Genomic DNA, 24819 nt, shown 5'->3' with positions numbered 1-24819 from the left:
TTATAGGGGAATAGGGTGGGAAGTAATTTAATTATGTTAAATTAATTATTAATTAGTAGGAATTATTAATTAATTAATTGAGAATTAATTTTAAATAATTTTTAATTAATTTATTAATTGATAAATATGTTCTGTAGCGGGTTATGGGTTTATAGGGGAATAGGGTGGGAAGTAATTTAATAATAATTAATTAATTGATATATGTTTGTACATATTTTAAATAATTAATTGGTAATTAATTTCTATTAATTAGTTAATTAATCATTATAATTTTTTTCATATTTACAATTATTAATTAGTTGGTAATTAATTATTATTAATTATTTAATTACATTAATTAAAGTAATTTTTGTATATATTATTTATTGTTATTCTTAATTAATTAATTGTGCAAAATAATATTAATTATTAAATTAAATTAATTACAGCAAATGTGCTAATATATTTACTTTATTGTTATTGTTAATTAATAATTAATTGGTAATTAAATAATATTAATTAATTTTGGGTACAGGGGTATTTTTAGGGTTCAGGGTCAGTTTTCAGTTCATGGGTACAGGGGTATTTTTAGGGTTCAGGGTCAGTTTTCAGTTCATGGGTAAAGGGTTTTTTTTAGGATTCAGGGTCAGTTTTCAGTTCATGGGTAAAGGGGTATTTTTAGGGTTCAGGGTCAGTTTTCAGTTTTTGGGTAAAGGGGTATTTTTAGGGTTCAGGGTCAGTTTTCAGTTCATGGGTAAAGGGGTATTTTTAGGGTTCAGGGTCAGTTTTCAGTTCATGGGTACAGGGGTATTTTTAGGGTTCAGGGTCAGTTTTCAGTTCATGGGTAAAGGGGTATTTTTAGGGTTCAGGGTCAGTTTTCAGTTCATGGGTAAAGGGGTATTTTTAGGGTTCAGGGTCAGTTTTCAGTTTTTGGGTAAAGGGGTATTTTTAGGGTTCAGGGTCAGTTTTCAGTTCATGGGTAAAGGGGTATTTTTAGGGTTCAGGGTCAGTTTTCAGTTTTTGGGTAAAGGGGTATTTTTAGGGTTCAGGGTCAGTTTTCAGTTTTTGGGTAAAGGGGTATTTTTAGGGTTCTGAGTCAGTTTTCAGTTCATGGGTAAAGGGGTATATTTTAGGGTTCAGGGTCAGTTTTCAGTTTGTGGGTAAAGGGGTATTTTTAGGGTTCAGGGTCAGTTTTCAGTTTGTGGGTAAAGGGGTATTTTTAGGGTTCAGGGTCAGTTTTCAGTTCATGGGTAAAGGGGTATTTTTAGGGTTCTGGGTCAGTTTTCAGTTCATGGGTAAAGGGGTATTTTTAGGGTTCATTGTCAGTTTTCAGTATTTGGGTAAAGGGGTATTTTTAGGGTTCTGGGTCAGTTTTGGGTTTTTGGGGTACAGTCGTACAGGGTAAAAATTAAATAAATTTAAATTAAATCAATTAAATGAAATTACAAAATATAAAATTACATTAAATTATTACGTTTTTAATTTATTTTAAATGTATATGTATTAGTTTTAATTTTTTAATTATGTTTTAATATTTTTATTTAATATTTGTAACATTATATGTATTTTATAATTATTTTAACATTATTATTAATACATTTAAAAAACAATATTTTTAATTTCGATATTTTTGTACTACGATATTATTTTTTCGATATTTTTGTACTTACCTTGTTAGGGATAGGATTCCGATATTTTTGACTTCGATATTTTTGTCCCGATATTTTTGTATGTCGATATTTTTGATTTCGATATTTAGTCAGACATTCGCCATTGGTATCTCAAACGTATTTAAGACAATTTTTTCGGAACTGTTAACACCATTCAAAGCAGTTCTGGGCATTATTCCCAATTTTGTCCATTCAGTCTTTGGCGGCCTACCACTACTTTTGGGACTTGTAGCAGGCATTTTATTTTTGACCCTCATGCTCCGACATGGCAAGCCAAAACACAGACATGACTCCGGCAAGGATGGAAGAAACGATCCTAGCAATGCGCTACCGAGACCACATAACTAAGGTCCTTGGATTGGCCCGGCTGAGAGATCTGAACATGACCTGGTTTCTTTCATTCAGACCTATATGGCAGACCTGCATCTTACCTGTGCTTCGATGTATGCTATGCGGAGAGGAATGCGTGTTAGACACCTGTCTTGCACTACCATCAGCAGTACCAATGGATATCGATACTTTGCTAAGTCCTGTAACGGCTCATGCATCGTGTTGTCCCCAGCAGCTACCAATCCTGATGACGGCATTCGTTGAGACTCCTGCTCTATGACCAGGTGGCAGCAGTGAAGCGATAAATGAAAGCAGCATCACCCAGGTACGGCCTTCTGTGAGCATTGCAGATCCAGACATCGATGATAGCAATCATTCTCACAACTGCCAGATTACTGCACTGTCGAACCTGGTCGAACCGTCACCTGCCTTCAGTTTTGATAAACAAAAGCTACTGAAAAGCGTTTGGAACTCTATTTCTCCGTTCCCCATGAAATATTTTTTAATCAGACATTTTTTTCAAAATATTTACCTTTTTTCTGGCACAAATACTTTTGCTTAAAGTAGAACTATTCATAAAGAACAGAGGGGCATATTATCAAGGGGGTTTATCTCCGCTTTTTTGGCTTTAAAAGCCAAGAAAGTGGAGATAAAATGATCTCCCTTTTACCTAGCTGTCGCTAACACCAGTTAGCGACAGCTAGTGGGAGATAGCGACCATCTTGGGCCCCACTTTGCATGTCAGTGATATTTATCACTAATGACAAGCAAATTGGGCGTGCCAAGATGTTAGCGACTGAAAACAGTCGCTAACATCGCTATCTCCTATTACCAACTTTTGGAGATATTCGCGCTAAGCGCGAATATCTCCAAAAGCTAACACCTGCACTGAGCAGTTCTTAGTCATGTTATCCAATGGGAGGTGGATAACATGGCTAAGAGCATTAGCTCGGTAATGCATGAATATCACTGACTTTTCAGCGATATTCATGCATTGCGGCCGATTTTTATCGCATTTGCGATAAACCTTGGTAATACCAAGGTTTATCTGCGATAAAAATTGCCGCAGCTTAGCGGTAAATTTTTGTCTCTAACCAAGCAATACCGATAATTATCGCTATTGCTTGGTAATATGCCCCAGAGCTTCTATTTTTAGTGGATCTAGAGAAAAAAAAAAAAACTTTACCTTGGCCTCTAGCACATTTTACAGCAATTGTATTTATATGTGATGAAATAGTCTCGCCCTTCTTTTCTGTATTAAGAGACATTTCATGTGTAATTTTTCGCAAAATCGTTCAACTGATTACATATGCAATAATTTTTGAGTGATTACTATGCTTAAAAACGTACAGTACCTATATTCTCATGTATTTCATATACGCCATTTCAAATGCAATATGTATTTTGGGGTGGGTAGGAATACACGCGCATCTTATTGCTTTACTTTTTAGTAATTTGATGAACATAAATTCGTGGAGTGGTTGTTCTGTTCTATCTAGGACCCCGATCAATATTGTGACCTTATGCCCCTATATGGCTATAATCAATACATATCCCTATAATGGCATAAACGATCAGAGCCATATTTCAGTAACTCGTCTCTGCAGCTCATTACAGTACATGACATAGCAGAAGCCACTTACTTAGATTCCTAGATACCACACCGAGTTCTTTCGACAGCTCAAACCCCCAGAAACCTGGGAAAGCCCTGCTTGCTTTGTTTTGATTACTAATAGAACTCCTGAGAGCACTGTAAGAACGACCAGTTCTTAGTGACATCTTTATTGACGTCTTATGTCCAAAAACTTACGTCAAACTCGGCACCTTTCAGGTATAAATATACCAACGCTGCCTTAAGCAAGCACGATGGTGGTGGTGAAAACTGGAGCAGAACAGCTGTCCCTTGCAGAGCCCAGTAGATGCGAGAAGCCCACAGACGCTGCCCCTCCTCCTCCTTGACGCGCTGAGAGAGACGCTGTCTTTTCTCCTGCCGAGCATATCCAGCTCCGGCGTTTCCAGCCTACCCTTGTGGGTGACTGGAATATCGAGTCCTCAGAGGAGATACCAGACCTCCAACATTCTATTCCAGAGGTACGGTGCTGAATAAAACCCTTAGAGAGAATTCTTGAAGCAAACCCTTGGCAAAACCAACTTAAACTTAAACTGCTACTTACTTACTCCCTCCCACGTATTAGACTTAGGTCAGGTACATTGGGGTAGGCGTAGTTAGAAGCATCAGTTGAGGACGTTAGCCAAATGTATATATGAATATATATATTTTATTCATTTTAACCATCGTATGGCTAAGAAACCATATCAATGCTTTTACAGTATTATTTCGTAATACTCCTTTTACTGTATGCACTTTTTATAATAACAAGTCTTGCAATTGTGGCAATTCATTTCTCTTGCATGAGAAGGAAGACTGTTCAATAAATAATACCTTTTATTGAAAACGCCCGTCTCTCTATTCTCTGCATACTGGTGAAAGTAATTCTGCACAACTGACTGAGTGAAATAGCTGTCTATTGTTTCACACGACTCTAGAGATTGACTCTTATTCTGAGGAGCAAAGTTGTCATGTTAATGCGGTTGTCGGAAGCTGAATCCCTTCTTGTCTGAGCCAGGGAACCTGATCACTTCCTATTCAGTCAAGAAAGTTTCCAGTGACCTCTGAGCTAGCTGGCGCAAACCTAAATTAAGTCTAACATAGTCAGTAGAGACCTAGAAGACCGCAGTCCTACGTCTACACTGCTGTTTATGTTATTCCAATGCGCAGGGCCTGTAGGGAAAATAGGAACTACACTACAGACCAAAATATGGGCCCCATGGAATGAAAGTAGAGGTTGGTTGTGCACCCTCTTTGGAGATACTGCCCCACTCATGATGGATATGGAAACAATATAATCTAGTACCCTATGACCGCAGCTCCACTGACGATGCCCATAAATCATGCGAGTGCAAGAAAAGCTCTCCCCTCTATATGGTTTCAAATTGAAGCTGCATTTTCTTTATCCTTGTTTTGCCTACCCTTGTGGGTGACTGGAATATCGAGTCCTCAGAGGAGATACCAGACCTCCAACATTCTATTCCAGAGGTACGGTGCTGAATAAAACCCTTAGAGAGAATTCTTGAAGCAAACCCTTGGCAAAACCAACTTAAACTTAAACTGCTACTTACTTACTCCCTCCCACGTATTAGACTTAGGTCAGGTACATTGGGGTAGGCGTAGGGCCTGTAGGGAAAATAGGAACTACACTACAGACCAAAATATGGGCCCCATGGAATGAAAGTAGAGGTTGGTTGTGCACCCTCTTTGGAGATACTGCCCCACTCATGATGGATATGGAAACAATATAATCTAGTACCCTATGACCGCAGCTCCACTGACGATGCCCATAAATCATGCGAGTGCAAGAAAAGCTCTCCCCTCTATATGGTTTCAAATTGAAGCTGCATTTTCTTTATCCTTGTTTTGCAATATCACAACCGCTTTTGTTTATGTACTTTTGTTTGTATTATTATTTGATATGTTTTATTAACAAAAAAAGATTTCAAAAAAAAAATTATGTTTGCAATATTAGTATATATTATGGCACATTCAGTGTAATGTTTTGGAATTTGACTTATTTGTTATTTATTTATTCAGTTACTTATTTATTTTTATTTTGGTAGTTTTTACTATTCAATTGTATTGATTAACTTTTTTTGCATATGTTTTTTAAGATGGATTTAACATCCCCACGACGGGGGCGGGTACCAGGATCTTCCCTCCAGAGGGTGATGGTTGGAGTACTACTACCTAATTGCAATATGCTAGGACAACACCCCTCAGTTATTCAATGATCTGTACCCTGGTTGGGAACAGGAGAATGCCCTACAACTCTCCTGCAGCTGTTGAAGTGATGCTTGTTTGTGACACGCACCTGCCCTGGCCGGTCATTTTTTTGTTTGAAGAAATGCAAATAAAGACAATTTAAAAAAAAAAGATTGATTTTACATTGAATAGTAAAAATGGTATTAATATATAAAATATATCTGGTTGTTTATAGGTTATAAGATGTAGTTTGGTTAGTAGTTGCCCCCCTCTAAGTATTTGGTAGCTTTGTTCTTTTTTTTTTAATTTAAAAAAATGTGTATAATGTTGCGTGACTTTGCCCCGGAGTTCCTTGGAAGGAATTGTGCCAACCCTACACTGCATGGTTTGTTTTTGCTTGTGCATCTGTACTGTTCTAAAAGTTCCACCTTGTTATATGATACTTGAGTTGGCGTCTGTGACCAGAATGGTACAGTCTGTACAGAGGTATATTCAAAGAAGGCAATTAGAGAAGACAATTTCTTGTTTATTTTTTTGTTTGTGTCTTTGTTAGTGGGTGATTCCCTTAACAGATTGTATTGTTTTTCTACTTCAGATACTGTGATGTATGATAGGGCAAATAGGGGCAGATTTACAACAAAGTAACGTGATACGGTGCAGCAAGTCATTTTGCTGCTCCTTGCTGTGTTAGTTTGGAAACCACAGAGATGCGACATCTTTACAAGAATATGTTGCATCTCTGTGCTTCCACCATGGTGCAAGGATGCCTGCGTTGTGGGGAGATTGTTTTTGTGCAGGAAGGGATACCTTGCTGCACAAAAGCGATCACAAGAGACTTTTTCCTCTTTCAATGCATGCTGTAGATTACAGCACGCATTGAAAGAGGAAAAAACAAGGATAAATGAAAACATTTGTCCTCGTTGTGCCTTGCTACGCCACCTCTAAGGGGGCATAGCATTCAAACGCAACTCCAGATTTACGATTTCTCATAAATATGGAGGTGTGCTTGTTCCATGGGTGTTGCATGGGAACACCCACAGAAACACGCATGAAACGCCCCTTCCACGCACTGTGCTGCGTGTGAAGGGGCCATATTTACAAGGAGAGGAAAAGCCACTCAGGGTGGCTTTTCCTCTCCTTGTAAATATGCAGAAGCCCCCTGCACCACCAGTACATCAGGAAAAGTGACGTAGTGCTGGGGCAGGGGGCCTGTAAATCTACCCCTTAGTGTTTTAATTTCAAGGGCAAACTGGGCATTTGTGGAGTATTCTACACTCCAATACGATGTTTGCAGGTGTCTCTTTCATTAATGTGGTAATCACCTTGAACAAATGTATCTATACTACTATTATAAAGAGAGAACACACACCTTTGAGACAGGTAAACTCGGGAACCACAGCGCCAATCCACACACCCGATACATTGTAGAAATTGTCAGGGTGTGCAGATGGACATAGGCGATAAAAAATAAAAAAAACGTAAATTTAAAAATATAACTTTTTAAAAAAAAGTAGTGCCCTGAAAGTAGCGCCGGCCGCGACGCTGTGCTGGACGCGACGTAGCGCTGGCCGCGACGTACGTGATGATGAGCGGCAGACATGGAACGGCGGTGAAGTGAGGAGCGCGGGGACAAGCGGCGGCTCAGGTGAGTCATGACGAGTGGCAGACATGGAGCTGCAGTGAAGTGAGGAGTGCGGGAAGGAAGCGGCAGCTCAGGTAAGGTAAATGCACATTGGAGTCAGGGCGGGAGGGAGTCGGGCGGGAGGGGGTAGGAGCGGGTGTGCACAGAGGGACGGGCGGGAGGAGTCGGGCGGGAGGGAGTCGAGGAGGGAGGGGGTCGGGAGCGGGTGTGCACAGAGGGATGGGCACGCAAGCATCAAATGCTGCTCCCAGCCCCTTTCTGCCCCAGGCAAAAGCAAAGGCTAGTATGGATATATTTGTAGAATGGCTAAAATCATTGCTATCATTTTTGTGATACTCTTTTGAGGATTTCAACTCTTGTGTTAGTTTTTTATTTAATAGTTTTAGGTATGTTGAACTTTATTTGGTATAAGTGTATTGACTAAGTTGGTGTTGGTGTTTTGGTATACTTCCTAATAATAATAATCTGGTATTTTTAAAGGGAGAACTAATTACCCCTTAGTTCTCCCATTGGGGAGATTAGGGGCCATATGTAGGTAAGTTACTTTTACTGATTCATAAATACCGAATTTTACCGATTCGGTATTTATGAATCGGTAAAATACAAGGGGGGGAGATGTAGAAAGAATCGGTAATTGAATTACCGATTCTGTAGGAATCGGTATTTACCAAATCGGTAAATACCGATGCGGTAATGCCGATTGATTCCTATGGGCATTGAAGCCCATAGGAATCAATGGACATAACCGTATCGGTATTTACCAATTCGGTAAATACCAATTTTTGCAAGGTGCAGGGGGTGTCACATTGACACCCTCTAGCACCCCGATGTAAGGCATGTGTGACATGTGGCACACAGACATGCCCTAAAGGCATGTCCGTCTGTCACATGCCATAGGTGTGCATGCGCACATGTGCATGCACACCTGGAATCGGTATTGTACCACCCAATTCGATTGGGTGGTAAAATACCGATTCGGTAAGGCCTGTGGGACTCAGAAGAGTCCCACCTACATTGCAAAATTACAGAATCGGTAAAAATACAGATTCGTTCTTTTACCGATTCGGTAAATTTACCGATTCGGTAACTTTACCGAATCGGTAATAAGGTGCCCCTACATCACAAATGACCATTTACCGGTCGGTAACGGCCGAAATCGCCCGTTACCGGTCGGTAAATGGCCACCTACATCTGGCCCTAAGTGAGCTATTGCCCAGGGTCTCTTGATGCTGAGTTGGGCTGCTGCCAGTGATTGAATAGTGAGCCCGACATGTACTATGGTGTCAGCTGTTCTGGCCGCTGGGCTACACCTCCCCCTTTGCCTTGTGGAGATTTGTGTGAACGTTTCATTTATCATCTATATTTTTCTTTGGTAAGTTTAAGTAGGTTATTGTAAGCTACATGAATATTTATCATTCTGTTATTAATAAAATTGACATATGAAAGTGAAGTATTGTTTGTGTTTGTTATGGTTAGGTTTTTGAGGATGTTTACATCCTCTACTCTTTTAAGAGCAGCATGTGTTTCTCTTATTGCTGTTTTAGTTCTGGCTATGAGTCAGGAACATTGGGATTATATTTTTGAAACTGTGCCAGTAAGTGCTTATGAGCCCTTGCTGGCTTTTGCTGAGGTCTAGTAGCACATTTGTTTTATGTTGGGGAGGATGAATATGCTCTCCAGCTTTTTTAACAATTTCATTTTTTCAAGTCGCCCTCAAGTAACATATGCATTAAAATTAACCTTTTTCCAGTTTCAATGCATTCTTTCACTGTTTGTACTTTCTTTGCAGTATGTGTATTCCAAGTGGTTGTATAATCATTTTACGTAATGATACATTGTGGTCTGTTAGACTTTATGTCAATGGGTTGCACAATATTAAAATTTAAATAATAGTAGATTTAACCGGTAATCATTTATGCATTTGTAAAACATGTATGTACATTTATACTTGCCTAGTAAATGTTTTGGTGATGTTTGTAAACAAAAATGATTTAGTTGGCCTTTACAATTGAAGTGTTAGACTTTATGTGGTAAATATTCAATTTAGATTTCTTTTTTTATCTATTGTTTGATTTACTTTTAAAAGAGAAGTTGTGGGTTAAATATGTATAAATATTTTTTAAATGTTACTTATTTTTTTATTTGGAAATGTGTTTTTTGAATAACGTGTATCCAATGGTATGTTCAGTGATGTTTTCATTTCAGTTTGGGTGTGTTTTGTTTATCTGCATTTAATGAACGTGCAAAAAGAAAGATATATTAAGTACTTAGTTAAAATAGGTGCATTGGACTTGGTCCTTTTTGCAGGATCATCCCCAAACTTTTGCCTTTTCCCTCCTGTTTTCAAAGCCCTTTTTTGGATTGTAGTACTTTACCACAGCTTACCATTGCTAATGTGATTGCGCTCTCTCTCTGAACTGGCTTAAAACAATTTGGCACATTTCATTTATTTGTGAGCCATTAGTAAGCTCATACTATTTGCACCAAGGGCCTGTAAAGTAAATTCACATCTTGGTTAGGTGACAGCTACAATTTGTACATTCCATCTAGACAGCCACAAAACAGGAAGATGAGGCCACTGACCCCGTCCTGCAGAGCGGATGGGTTGGGGAGCGCAACGCTGCGTCCTGATAGCACGAGGGTTCGCTAATAAAGGCAACAAAGAACTTTGTCCGCGACGGCGGCGACTCGCGCTGTAAACGCGGAAAATGGCGGCCGGTAGCAGAGTGTGATCTGCCTCACTCGGAGGCAGATGCTGCAGTAAGAGATCCTCCAGCGATGTCCCGCTCATGCCTACGGGATCCAGATGAGAGGAGGCAGGCGCTGACAATTCCTGGCTGAGGGGAGATCTGGACTTGGGTGAGCTGCTGGTTCTGGTGCCCGAGCAGGCCTTGCCTGACTTCAGCATGGCGCCTCCCGTGATATGCAGTGGCACCCATTTCACCACAGCTGCTCCTACCTAGGCCTGAAACGGGGGAGGAAGAGCCACAGGATCCCTGCTGCTTAAGGAGAGTGACGACTGCCTGGCCCTGTGCCTTAACACCGACTGTGGGCTTCTCCTGGGGGGGCCTCATGGCGGTCCTGACCTGGCTTCTGGAGAGAGGTCCTGGGAGCAGATTGCACAGCCCTGAGGCAGTCTAGTGCCCGAGCTGACTGCCTATATACCAAGGTGAAGTGCGGAGATTGAGGGCGGAATCCCACAGAAGTGTCTTGGGTGAGGGTATAGTAACCTCCTCTGCGACCAGCTATACGAGGGGAGGTAAGAAACCTTGCAGGCCTTATTGTCGTGCAGAAGCGACATAGTGGGAACAAGTGAGGGAGCCCCTGGCCAGTGGCTTGCTCCTGTTTCACTTACCCACCTGCTGACAGCTGAGACCCTCAAAATGGGGAGAGTATCCAGAAAGAAGGGGTTTGAAGTACTACAGGTTGAAGAACCGGGTCAGACCATGGAGTAACGAGACCACGCAATCCCGCAACCCCTCATTGGGGGACATTATGCAAGCAATCATGGCCTTGAGGGAGGCCTTGGAAAAGAGGATGATGCCATAGGTTCCGATCTTTCTCTACTAAAAGACGACCATCTAAAACTCAAGGAGCGAGTAGCGACTAATGAGACCAATTAGAAAGACGTCCCTGACACGGTCACTGCCCTACAAAAAACACTGAATGAGGTGGTGCAGATGGTCCGTGTACTGGAGGTTAGGGCGGAAGACAGTGAAGGGTGCTCCTGGAGAAATAACCTTCGCATAGTAGGAATGCCAGAACGGGAAGAAGGGGCGGATGCGGTCCGAAAATGGATAAAAACGGAAGTGGCACCGGAGGGCCTATGTTGGGTGCCTGTCCTGGGGAGGGGGGTTGGGGTTGTAATGTTTACACTGTTTTGTTCAGGTGAACCAGACGTGTCGGGGGGTTAGGGGTGATGCGCTCTTGGAGGTATCAATGTCAGCAATGGGACCCTCATTAGGATATGCATGTCTCAAACGGAATGTACGGGGTATGCACACTATGCATAGGCGTTGGAGTGTGCACATAGAGTACCAGCGCACCCACCGAGACCAGGGGCCCCACCCCGACCACTGGTGGTGAAACTCCTCCACTACCGAGACCGGGACCATATACTGCAGAGGGCGAGAGATCTACAGAATCTGCGTGTTGGGAACAGTAAAGTAATGATTGTTCCGGACTACACTCGGGACGTGCAACAACAAAGAGCCTCATTTTTAGCAGTCAAACGGAAATTGCGTCAACTACAACTTCCTTATGCAATGCTGTTCCCAGCCCGACTACGAGTGACTGCTGATGGAGACACGCACTTTTTCCCCTCGCCGCAGGCCGCCTGGGATTGTCTAGAGACCCGGGGAAACCCTGGCGCGCGGTCGGCACCTGCGGCCTCTCCTCGCAATCGCTCCCCTGCCAAGTTGCCGGTGCAGGGGCCTGTTTCTCCCGCGGATTGGCGTCAGGAGCGGGACAAGGTGGTGTTGGCGGTGGCTGCCACCAACCAGGGTGCTCTTAGGCCAGCCAGTAATACCTCGGATCACATGAAGAGTGGGGCGGAGAGCCCTAATTCAAGCAGCTCACATGGGCTTTCAGACACAGACCTACCAGTGGTCACCCCGCAAACTGCGGATGGCATGTTCGGATGAAGACGTAACAGGACCGGTGAGGCTGATCATACGAGGTATCTGAGATGCCTGTTGAACCTTGTGCTCTTTTCGCTGTGCTGGAGCGGACTGGATGTATGCACTGTAAGAGACATAAGAGAGGGCCTGGACGAAGTTTCTGGAATCTGGGGGGAGGGATCTGGGAGTGTTTCTGGAATCATTGAATTTGCGGGTCAAGCAGCCTTCACTAGGTAGAGTTTGTACACCGATTGTGCTGTTTGGATGGGGTTGCCTTGTTGGGTGCCTGTCCTGGGGAGGGGGGTTGGGGTTGTAATGTTTACACTGTTTTGTTCAGGTGAACCAGACGTGTCGGGGGGTTAGGGGTGATGCGCTCTTGGAGGTATCAATGTCAGCAATGGGACCCGCATTAGGATATGCATGTCTCAATCGGAATGTACGGGGTATGCACACTATGCATAGGCGCCACAAAATACACTTGTTCTTAATCCGTAGGGGCATACAGATCGCATTTCTCCGGGAAACCCACCTGATTGCAGCAGAGGGGAAAGCCCTACAGCACCGCTGGAGGAGTGTCATGATCGCTCTCGCTGCCACAGCGAGGGGACTTCAGAAAGGTAAAAATGCGCGATCACTCCTGCTGCACTACAAGTCCCAGAATGCCAAGCGGACCGGGAAAACAGGAAGGAAGGTCGTTTCTATATAGCTCCGCCTCAGATGTAGCTCGGTGCTTGACAATTGTTTTTGTGGATTCGAGTAGGGCGGATGGTGTTCCCCGCCGGAATCAACTCTCAAGACATCGCCAGCGCCGAGCAAGTGCCAGCGTGGTCAGAGGAGATCGTCAGCGCCGAGCAAGTGCCAGCGCGGTCAGAGGATATCGTCTGCGCCGAGCAAGTGCCCGCGTGGTCAGATCATCATCAAGCCAAGATCCTAGTAGGAATCAGTGTGGTCAGAGAAGTGGAGCAACTTCCAGAGAACCGCAAGTATAAATACGGAAGAACGGGATCGTTCTTCCCTTTCAGACCCTCGAGATTGTTATTGTTTCACGGAAGTTTCCTGTTATTCTTTCTTTATGTCTAACGAGGCTAGTACTAACTCAAACCCAAAGTTATCTGCCCTTTGCTGTATTCTCAAGCGTGATTGAGGATACCAACGAACGGAGGAAAATACTATTGTCTTCAAAGGAGTGCTGCGCTGTGCGTGAAAGTGACTTTCAACTTTTCACTTCAGCCCTTTGGAATAAAAGGAACAGATCGGTTCCGATTAAAGTGCGAGTGACATTAACTTTGGTAAGTGTGATTGCGCGAGGACAGGGAAGAGCAGGGAATATAGGGGAACAAGGCACTTATACCTGTCACTTGTCTTTCCCCGCTGCAGCACATCCTTCCACGGAGGTTTCCCTGGACCTAGACTCAGAGGGCCTCATCCTTCACTCCGTTCCTTCCTGCGCATTACCCTTCCGGCTTCTCGCAATATCCATTCAGAAGGTGCTCTCTAAGACACCCCTGGGTGTGGTGTTTAGGCAAGTCGAAAGGACTTTCGTCTCATCGTCCCTGCTGACCGGATTGCTCAGGTTAGTGGTGCCCGAAGGTATTGGCGCCGCTTGCAATCGCAACAGATTGTCAAGCCCACGAATACTCTTCAGCCTGGACGATGGATGTCGACGCTACTCTTGCTTCCCTGATGGAAAGCTTCTTGGAGCTTCGCCAGGAGGTCACAACCTCTCGTGCCGAGAATCAGGCCTTATACCAAGAAGTTACGCTGATGCGTAAAGAGATGTCTGACTTATCACTGAAGGAACCAGCTGCTAAACCCATACTTAAACCAGCCACGTTGCCTCCACCTTCGTCCTCTCGAACAGGGAATTATTTCTTACCGTTATCAACTCCCACAGCAGTCCCTGATGCGTTACCGACGGTTCAGGTGATCCAGAACCAGGGAATTCCTTTGGCCCCTCCGGAGAGGTTTTTTGGGGATCCCCGTAAGTTCGAAACGTTCCTGAATCAGTGCCGGCTTCATTTCTTGTGTAAACCTGTGGTCTTCCAGGAGGAAGCTGTTAAAACGGCATTCATGATGTCCTACATGGGAGGGAATGCATCAAGTTGGACCATTCCCTTATTAGAACGTAACGACCCGGTATTACATAATTTGTCTGATTTTTGTCACGAATTGCGTAAGCTATTCGACAGGAAATCCCATATGCTAACCCTTGACAGGGAAATCATGACACTGAGACAGGGGTCTCAAGATTTACTGACTTATATCACTACATTTAATCGCCTGCTCGTGGAAACGGATTGGCCGGTGGAGAAACGGATTTCCCTCTTTTATCAAGGGTTGAGAGGAGAATTAAAAGATGTGTTGGCCCAGGTGGTGCAACTACCAACCACGGTATCAGAATTTATCGATCTCACCGTACAGTTAGACCATCGATTACTTGAACGTAAAGGAGAAAGACCCAGAGGGGAAAATCGTTTTTACTATCCCCCTTCTCGACCCAAATTTGGAGGAGAGGAAAAGATGAAAGGGGTCGATGAACCTGAACCCATGCAGATTGGAGGAGTCAGAGGCCCCCTCACTTCTGAAGAAAAGGACAAAAGGCGACGTCTGAAACTTTGCCTTTATTGCGGAAAAGGAGGACATTTCATCAAAGAATGTAGAGCCCGTAATTCCGTTCCCGGGCGTTCTACCCTTCCCAGGGTCCAAGCTACTCTGAAGAACAGTGAACCGGCGGAAAACTTCAGATCTTAAGTCAGACGGAGGTCTCTGACTTAAGATGCCAGCTTCCTATGATCTCCCCCGTATTGGCCAACACCCTTCATCCAGCGGTTGCCCACATGAACGTACGTGTATCTCTCTGGATTACCTCGCACAACAACCTACATATTGATGCCCTTCTTGATTCTGGGGCCACCGGAAATTATATTGACCAGGACTATGCGTTAAGGATGGGCATACCTTGCGAAAAGAAACTGCGTCCCGAGACAGTGAAGGCGGTGGACGGAACTATCCTGTCATCTGGTCCGGTGGTTTATAACACCTTGTCACTATTGATGGAATTCGGCGAGAACCACCAGGAAAACATCCAATTCGATCTGATCGATGCCCCGCAGTTCCGGCTCATCTTGGGTATGCCGTGGCTTACGTTGCATGATCCTTTCGTTAGTTGGTCATCCCGTACGGTCAGTATGACCTCTCCTTATTGTAAGGAACATTGTAGGAATCATGAGATTCGTCCCTTCATTCCGGTGCCCTCGCCTGCGGCCTGTTTGGCGAATGCCTGTGGCACGGAACTGTACTGTTGTGCCACGGTGCTTCCCGATGAATACCAGGAGTATAAGGCCTTGTTTGACAAACAAAAAGCCGCGCAGTTACCCCCCCATAGGGTTTATGACTTATCGGGTGGACCTCATACCGGGAGCGGATATCCCTTGTAGCAGGGTTTATGCATTAACGGAGAAAGAAACCCAATATTTGAAAACCTATATTGACGACAACCTTGCTTCCGGATTTATTAGACACTCCACCTCCCCTGCGTCTTCACCGATGTTTTTTATTGCTAAAAAGGACTGTGACGAGTTAAGACCCTGCATCGATTACCGTGCAATTAACAAGGTTACGATAAAAAACCGCTACCCACTTCCCCTCATTCCGGTCTTGATGGACCAATTGAAGGGGGCGAAATATTTCACGAAACTCGATCTCAGAGGGGCTTACCACCTTGTTCGTGTGCAAAAGGGAGACGAATGGAAGACGGCGTTCCGAACCAAATTCGGATTATTTGAATACAGGGTGATGCCCTTTGGACTCTGCAACGCCCCTGCTGCCTTCCAATTCTTCATGGATGAGGTGCTCAGGGGGTGCTTGGAAACATACTGCGTGGTCTACATAGATGATATTCTGATATATTCGACAACAATGACAGAACATATAGTCTATGTGAAAACTGTATTGCAGAAGCTTCTACAAAATTCATTATATGCCAAGTTGGAGAAATGCCTCTTCCATGTACAGGAAGTCGCCTTCTTGGGGTACATCATCGACGCCCAAGGTTTCCGAATGGACACTCGAAAAGTCGAGGTAATCCTGAACTGGAAAACTCCACATTCTGTTAAGGCTGTGCAGAGTTTTCTAGGCTTTGCCAACTATTACAGACGCTTTATCCAGGACTTTTCGAAGGCCATACATCCCATCACTTCCCTCCTGAGAAAGAACGTCCCATTCGTATGGGGACCTGAAGCAGCACAGGCATTTCAAGTTCTCAAAGACAGGTTCATCCAGGCTCCTATTCTGAGACATCCGGATCCGCAGATGCCCTATGTCCTCGAGACTGATGCATCCCAATACGCTCTCGGAGGAATCCTGTCCCAAAGACATCCCAAGACGGGCCAGTTGCACCCAGTGGCATACTACTCAAAGAAACTTACACCGTGTGAGATAAATTACTCTATCACCGATAAGGAACTCCTCGCTATTAAGCGGGCCTGTGAAGAGTGGCGACATTATCTTCTAGGAGCATTGCACACCGTGGAAATCATCACGGATCACCGCAACCTTCTGGGCCTCAAAACGGCTAAGGCTCTGACCCCTAGGCAGCTTCGTTGGACCTTGTTTTTTCCCGATTTTGATTTTGTAATCAAGTATCGACCTGGATCCCGTAATGGGAAGGCAGACGCCTTATCCCGCCTCGGTACAGAAGAGACGGTGGAACCACCGGAGCCTCCGTATATCCTTCAAGGCACCGACTGTTCTGAGGTATCGCTTGCCCTGGTATCATCCGATGACTTTCTGGATGATTTGAAAGTGGCAATAGCGGATCAGGACATAGCTTCATGGGTACAGGAAGAGCCGGAAAATCGTCGTATGGAAAACGACCTGGCCTACCATTACCTAGCGTTGTATATCCCCCAGATACAGTTGCAACAGCAAGTGTTGAAATGGGCGCATGACTCGGTATTGAGCGGACACATGGGCATATATAAGACCACCGCTAATGTGGAGCGTTCTTTTTGGTGGAAGGAGGTTCGAAAGGACGTAAAAGAATATGTCAGGACTTGTGCGGTTTGTGCCCAGGGCAAATCAGTACATACGAAACCATCGGGTCTCCTACGTCCATTGCCCATTCCTCCTAAACCTTGGCACACCTTATCTATGGATTTCATAGTGGAGATGCCTCCCTGCGGCAATCAAACTGTTGTTCTAGTAGTAGTAGACCATCTAACAAAGATGGGACACTTCATTGCCTTACCGGGTCTGCCTACGTCGATGGAGTTGGCTAAAGTATTTCTTCAACACATTGTCCGGGCGCATGGAGTGCCCAGTGTACTGATAACCGATCGAGGCACGCAATTTACATCTCATTTCTGGAAAGCTCTCTGTGCCATCTTGCAAATCGATGCCAAATTATCAACTAGTTACCATCCTCAGACCGACGGTAAAACCGAAAGGCTTAACCAAACATTGGAGCAATACCTCCGCTGTTTCACCATGCAGAATGCCATGGAGTGGACCACACTCTTGTGGATGGCGGAGTTTGCTTATAATAACGTGGTTCATTCCACCTTGGGGTGTTCCCCCTTTTTCTGCCTTTACGGTTTCCATCCGAATATGCTTCCTTTCGACTGGCCAGCGGAATCCTTGGTTCCTTCAATACATGAACATCATGCGCATTTAAGGGCCATTCTTATTGATGCACGACATTGTTTGCAGTCGGCACAGGCGGCTCACAAACTGTTTGCAGACAGGAAGAGGTCGGAGGAGCCCGAGTATAAGCAGGGGGATAAGGTGTGGCTTTCCACACGTAATATCCACTTGAAGGGAGTAAATAAGCTTAAGCCTAAGTATATTGGTCCCTATAGTATCAGTGAGGTTGTGAACCCTGTAGCCATGAAACTGTCCCTGCCTGTGGCATGGTCCATTCATCCGGTGTTCCATGTGTCTCTCCTCCGTCCTTGTCCGTTGAATATGCGCTTGCCGGAGCGTCCCCCTGCTCTAGAGGTGGAGGGCCAGGAAGAATATGAAGTTCAACGGATTCTAGACTCCCGTTTGGTGCGAGGCAAGGTTCAGTATTTGGTCGACTGGCAGGGATATGGGCCCGAAGACAGAACCTGGGAACCTGTGGACCATTTGCATTGCCCGGATCTGGTTGCTGAATTCCATGAACGATTCCCTGGTAAGCCGGGTCGACCGCCGAGTCGGCAGTCCTCGAGAGGGGGTTCTGTCATGATCGCTCTCGCTGCCACAGCGAGGGGACTTCAGAAAGGTAAAAATGCGCGATCACTCCTGCTGCACTACAAGTCCCAGAATGCCAAGCGGACCGGGAAAACAGGAAGGAAGGTCGTTTCTATACAGCTCCGCCTCAGATGTAGCTCGGTGCTTGACAATTGTTTTTGTGGATTCGAGTAGGGCGGATGGTGTTCCCCGCCGGAATCAACTCTCAAGACATCGCCAGCGCCGACCAAGTGCCAGCGTGGTCAGAGGAGATCGTCAGCGCCGAGCAAGTGCCAGCGCGGTCAGAGGATATCGTCTGCGCCGAGCAAGTGCCCGCGTGGTCAGATCATCATCAAGCCAAGATCCTAGTAGGAATCAGTGTGGTCAGAGAAGTGGAGCAACTTCCAGAGAACCGCAAGTATAAATACGGAAGAACGGTATCGTTCTTCCCTTTCAGACCCTCGAGATTGTTATTGTTTCACGGAAGTTTCCTGTTATTCTTTCTTTATGTCTAACGAGGCTAGTACTAACTCAAACCCAGAGTTATCTGCCCTTTGCTGTATTCTCAAGCGTGATTGAGGATACCAACGAACGGAGGAAAATACTATTGTCTTCAAAGGAGTGCTGCGCTGTGCGTGAAAGTGACTTTCAACTTTTCACTTCAGCCCTTTGGAATAAAAGGAACAGATCGGTTCCGATTAAAGTGCGAGTGACATTAACTTTGGTAAGTGTGATTGCGCGAGGACAGGGAAGAGCAGGGAATATAGGGGAACAAGGCACTTATACCTGTCACTTGTCTTTCCCCGCTGCAGCACATCCTTCCACGGAGGTTTCCCTGGACCTAGACTCAGAGGGCCTCATCCTTCACTCCGTTCCTTCCTGCGCATTACCCTTCCGGCTTCTCGCAATATCCATTCAGAAGGTGCTCTCTAAGACACCCCTGGGTGTGGTGTTTAGGCAAGTCGAAAGGACTTTCGTCTCATCGTCCCTGCTGACCGGATTGCTCAGGTTAGTGGTGCGCGAAGGTATTGGCGCCACTTGCAATCGCGACAAGGGGTGAGATCTATTACACCACATACTCTGCATATGCGAGGGGGGTCTTAATCTGGGTTAGAGCGGGGGTTCCTTTCCACTGTATGACAAAACTGATTGATCCAGAGGGCAGATATGTGGTGATCCAGGGGAAATTAGATGGGAGGGATTTTACGCACCGAACGCATTCTCTTTGCACCGAATGTGGACCAACCTGCTTTCTTTTCCCATCTGTCTAAGAAGCTTGAGACTGCCCTTGCAGGGCCGCTACTGCTGGGGGGCACTTTAACTGTGTCACTGACATTGACTTAGATCGATCACACCCTCCCCTCCCAAATACACCTGCGCACAAGCTTGCATTGGCGCGTACTACCTGGCAGCGTACTTGGGGTTTGGTAGACACTTGGCGAACCCAGCACCCTTTAGATAGGGATAACTCCTTTTTTTCTGCCCTGCACGAATTGGATGTACGCCCGGATGGCTTCCTATGTTCCCCAGAGGTACACAGTGAGATTTGTATTAGCGAGTATCTCACTAGAACTATATCGGACCATAATTCCTTGATGGCCCAGCTGGGTTGGTCGCAAGTGCAACCCAGACTCCCCACCTGGAAACTAAGGCCTGAGGCCCTCGAAGACCAGGTCTTTCGTACCACCATTGCCACTGCTATTACAGAATACTTTCAGTTTAATGAGGGGACCACGGGGGTTGTGAATTAGGATTGAGACGCCTATAAAACAGTTGTGCGAGGGAGATGCATTTCAGCAGTGGCAGGATCGTGGAAGGCTCTCCTACAAGACATCCAGAGGGACGATGATCGCTTGCGCGCCCTCGAACAGGAGCGCCCGGAAAATCCGGAAAAGCAAGCTGACCTGCTGGAGGCCAAAGAGGCAGAAGCAGCGAATGTGGAGCGTCTGCAATGCTTCGACTACAAAAAATATATCACACGAGCACATTCAGAGAGAGAAAAGTCGGGGACCCTTCTAGCTTGCTGGCCAATCCGGCCAGCCGCGGATCGGTCATACTAGAGATGAGGGAACAGGCTGGTGGGGCTCACTTCGATCAGCAAGGGATCAATGTGTTTTTGACTATTATACAGAGCTTTATCGCAGCCGTGAATTTCACGGAGGGACTGGGCCTGCCTAAACTGGATGAGGCAGATGCGAAACTGCTGGGGAGAGAGATTGAGGTGAGGGAGATGCAAGTGGCCATCAAAAGTATGGCCCGTAATAAAACTCCGGGCTCAGATGGCCTCCCGGTAGAATTTTATTTAACATATGTTGAGCTTCATGCCCCTCGCCTCGCAAACCTCTATAACACAGCCAAACAAGTAGGCAGATTGCCGAACTCCACTAGGGAGGCGATCGCCGTCCCTTTGTTAAAGCCGGGCAAACAACTTTGGGATAGTACGGCTTACCGCCCACTGTCCATGCTTAATTTAGACTACAAAATCCTGAGTAAAATCCTGGCAACACGACTGCTTCCCCACATGCGCATGCTGATTCATGTCGACCAATCTGGGTTCATCTCGACCCGCAATACAGCGCTTAATATACGACTGCTCCTCCACGTTTTGGAGGCCGACTCCTATGAGGTGGATATCACGGCGGTATTTGCAGTTGATATCTAAAAAGCTTTCAACAGTCTAGAATGGGAATACCTATACCATGTGATGAAGCAGATGGGACTTGGCCCTGGCTTTATACAATGGACGGCATTGCTGTACGTGGATTCAACCGCCAGAGTCAGGGCGGTAGGAGTGATTTCGGAGGCATGCAAGGTGGGACAGGGCACGTGCCAGGGGTGCCCCCTCTTCCCATTATTATTCGCTATGGCGATGGAGCCTCTGGCGGAGCGCTCTAGATCGGGACGGGCGTATCAGGGTCTGCCAGAGGCTCCATCGCCATAGCGAATAATAATGGGGAGAGGTGGCACCCCTGGCACGTGCCCCTTTTCTCACCTTGCATGCCTCCAAAATCACTCCTCCCGGAGCACGCTAGATCGGGACGGGTGTATCACGGTCTGGATGTTTAAGGGCAAGTACACCATATTGCTCTTTATGGGGATGACCTCTTACTGTTTTTAGCAGATACTGGTGAGGCTCTTCGGGGGGCGAAATCCCTGCTTAGTGCCCTGAGCGCAGTAGCTGGGTTGAAAGTTAACTGGACGGAGTCATGCCTCTTTCCAGTGCGCAAGTGAAGGCCTCGCCCCCAAAATATTGGAGGGGTGAACTGGGAGGAGAAATGCCTCCCCTACTTAGGCACGTTGATCTACCATGACCAGGAAGATATACTCGAAGGAAATGTTGGGAGGGCGATCAGGGGAGCTAGGGCTAACTTTGAGTTCTGGGGCACTTTACCACTGTCAGTCGTGGGTCGGGTGGCTCTACTCAAAATGGTGACTCTTCCGAGATTACTATATTACTCCCGAGCCCTGCCAGTCTGGATCCCGGCAGTGTATTTTAAGAAGCTCAGGGGGATGATTAGCTCCTTTATATGAGGGGCGGGAAGGTATAGAGTGGCTCTTGGTACACTGATGAGACCCCGGGCGGAGGGTGGACTAGCGGTCCCTGATTATGAAATGTATTACATAGCAGCACAGCTCCAGTGGCTCACTCAGTGGGTGGCAAGGATCACTAGGGGGGACGGCGAGTCGGAGCAATGTTGGGCCCCCTGCTGGCATTATCTCACATAGTTTTGCGTCTCCCGCTTGGTGACTTGCATCTTACCCGGGAGTTTGCTACAGCTCACATGTGCTGGAATAGATATTTGGGGAGAGGATCCATAGGGGCCCCTTATGCTCCTGATCTACCTTTGAGAATGTGCAGGGCACTGCCACATGGGGGCACCTGGAGGAGGTTAGAGAACTGGGAACAGCAGGGTTAGCCACGATCGGTGATCTCTATGAAGAGGGCGCCATACTGCCATTTGCTGATCTCCAAGAACGATATGACCTACCGGGTGGTGACTAATTGCTACATACTGCCCTCACAGCAGCAATCCGAAAACACTGGAAGGCAGGCCTCACAGAACCCCCCACTTCCATGTGTTGCCAATATGTTGTAGTAAACGCGGGAACCGCTAAGGCAGTAACGTCCTTATACAGGCGCATGACACAGGAAGCCTTGATTCCCCTGACTGCCCTGAAAACAAAGTGGGAAACTGACATAGGGGAGGACATACCGGACACGGCATGAGGTGCCATAGTGGAAAGGGCCAGGAAAAGTACGAGAAATGCGTGCTTCCAATTAGTACATTTCCACATTTTGCACAGGGCATATTTAACACCAGTCCGATTACATAAGTACTTTCCGACCTAGTCAGCGTCCTGCCCAAGATGCGCAATGCTTGAGGCTGACTACAAACATATGTTATGGGAGTGCCCGGTTCTTGATTCTTTTTGGGGGGGGTGAAGACCCTGTTGATGGATGTCACAGAGAGAGACCTACAACCCTCCATGGCTCACTGCATACTACACTTTTTTCCCCACACCTCGAAAAACAAGATCACTAGCAAGTTTATAGACCTGGGATTCCTTCTAGCTAAAAGAGCTATAACCTCTCACTGGAAAGCAAGGAAGGGTCCCGGCCTAGATACATGGAGGGTGGCATTTTATAAATGGGCTGACTGTGAAGGCAATATTCAACTTCAACTTGCTCACAGAACGAGTAGCGAGAAGGCGACGGAGAGGGCGAGAGCTTGGGGAAGGTTGGTCATGGAGCTCATGCCCGCTGAACAGGAGTATGCTGAGGCACCAGCAGATGACCCCGAAGCCTGCCCACCATAGTATATTACGCTGCCTTTGGGACTCCCGCAGGGGTGGTTGGAGCACTGCTGCCCCTACGTATAACTGGGTCACCGCAAATCACAGCATAGTACTAGGTCCCGTTGCTAGATAAGAATAGGGGCATAGGCTCGCTTATGTTCCAGGTAATACCTCTCATGACACGTCTGGAGGGGGGAGGGGTTGGGAGGGGGAGGGAGGGGTTTGGTTGAGGGTGATTGAAGTTGGCTGAGAAGAGATGAGGTGGGAGTCCTTGGGTAATGCATCCTGCACTGTGATCACAAGTGGTTACTTTACTCCTGGGACGTAACACAACGAACAAGTGGATCGATGAACCTTCTGGTGGGAAGAGATGATGTACTCTGGACGCCCTTTGGATAATATGAGAACTGGTGATTGAGGATGTCTTTACTAAATATGGAATGTTATGCTAATAATAACCCAATAAAATGTTTTTAAAAAAAGGCTCATCTGCATTCTAAGCACCCAACTGCACTTTGATGGGTCTTCCTATGCAAAAAGGAATGGGAGGGGCTGATGCTTACACTTCCCTAGGTAGTGTCCTGTCCACATACAAAGCACTGATTTACCCCCACAGGTAGCCTGGCAAAAAGGACTGTGCTTGAAGGGATCCTTGTGCACTTCAGGGAGTTACTTTGAAGTCACCACCTAGATTAAAGGCACTCTTGGGTCTCTGACCCCCTGAAATGAGAAACTTCTGGATTTTGAACTTGACCTCTGTCAGAAGGACTGCTGTGCTGATTAAATGACTCAACTAGACTGCTTTTCTGTAAGCACTACTTACCTGATTGTTGCCCTGCTGCCTGCTGATCCCTGACTTTTCTGGGGGAAAGCTGAACTCTGCTTCCTCCAAGTGATCTTCAAGAACTTGATTGCTTTTCTGAAGTCTCAGGAACACAAATGACTTCCTACAATTCTCCTGGTGCTTCTGGACTCTGCCTTCTGTGAGTCCTACCCTTGCCTGAGGTGCCCCCTCCAAGTTCTGGTCCTCAGAAGTGGGTTCTGCAGCTGTTTTCTACAAAACCGATGCATTGTTACCACTGTACCAATCAGAACCTTCTCATCGTCCTTCGATGCCAATGCAGAGGCTGTTTGATGACAGCAGTTCTAAACCCTACATTGCCTGATGATGATGCTCTGTGTGACCTGATGACAATGCATTGCCTTCCCTTAAGCAAAGCTCAATAGCGATGCAGCAACACAACTGCATGGAAAAGATCGACGCATCAATCCCTCGGCATCAGTGCTTTGCTCCATCCAAAGTTCTTTGTTAGTGGCACCTTAATGGGTCCTGCAGTTGGTCTGCCCTCCATTGCAGTCAGTTTGAACTTTGGCTTTGCACCAGTGCCTCGCTACAGCATGTAACCTTTTAATCCCTAAGCACTATTTTTGCATTTAATCTTAAAAAATAATCTCTCAACTTCAACTGATTGGAGTTTTGTCATTTTGATCTAATTTTTCTTAGATAAAAATTCTCTATTTTTCTAAACCTGTTTGGAGTTTTTTTGTGGTGTATTCATTGTGTTACTGTGTGTATGTGTGTGTTGCACAAATACTTTACACATTGCCTCTTTAGATATGCCTGACTGCTCTGTGCCAAGCTACCATCTTTTAGTGTGTATCTAGCTTACCCTGATTAGAGTGGTGGTTCTTGCCTGGCCTGAGTGCGCACCTCAGCCAATCAGTAATCCCCTAACACTCTTTCATCGGATATCA

Source organism: Lissotriton vulgaris, chromosome 3_1 (genome assembly GCF_964263255.1).
Source record: "Lissotriton vulgaris chromosome 3_1, aLisVul1.2, whole genome shotgun sequence".
Classification (NCBI taxonomy): Eukaryota; Metazoa; Chordata; class Amphibia; order Caudata; family Salamandridae; genus Lissotriton; species Lissotriton vulgaris.
Note: the sequence above shows the minus strand (reverse complement) of the source record.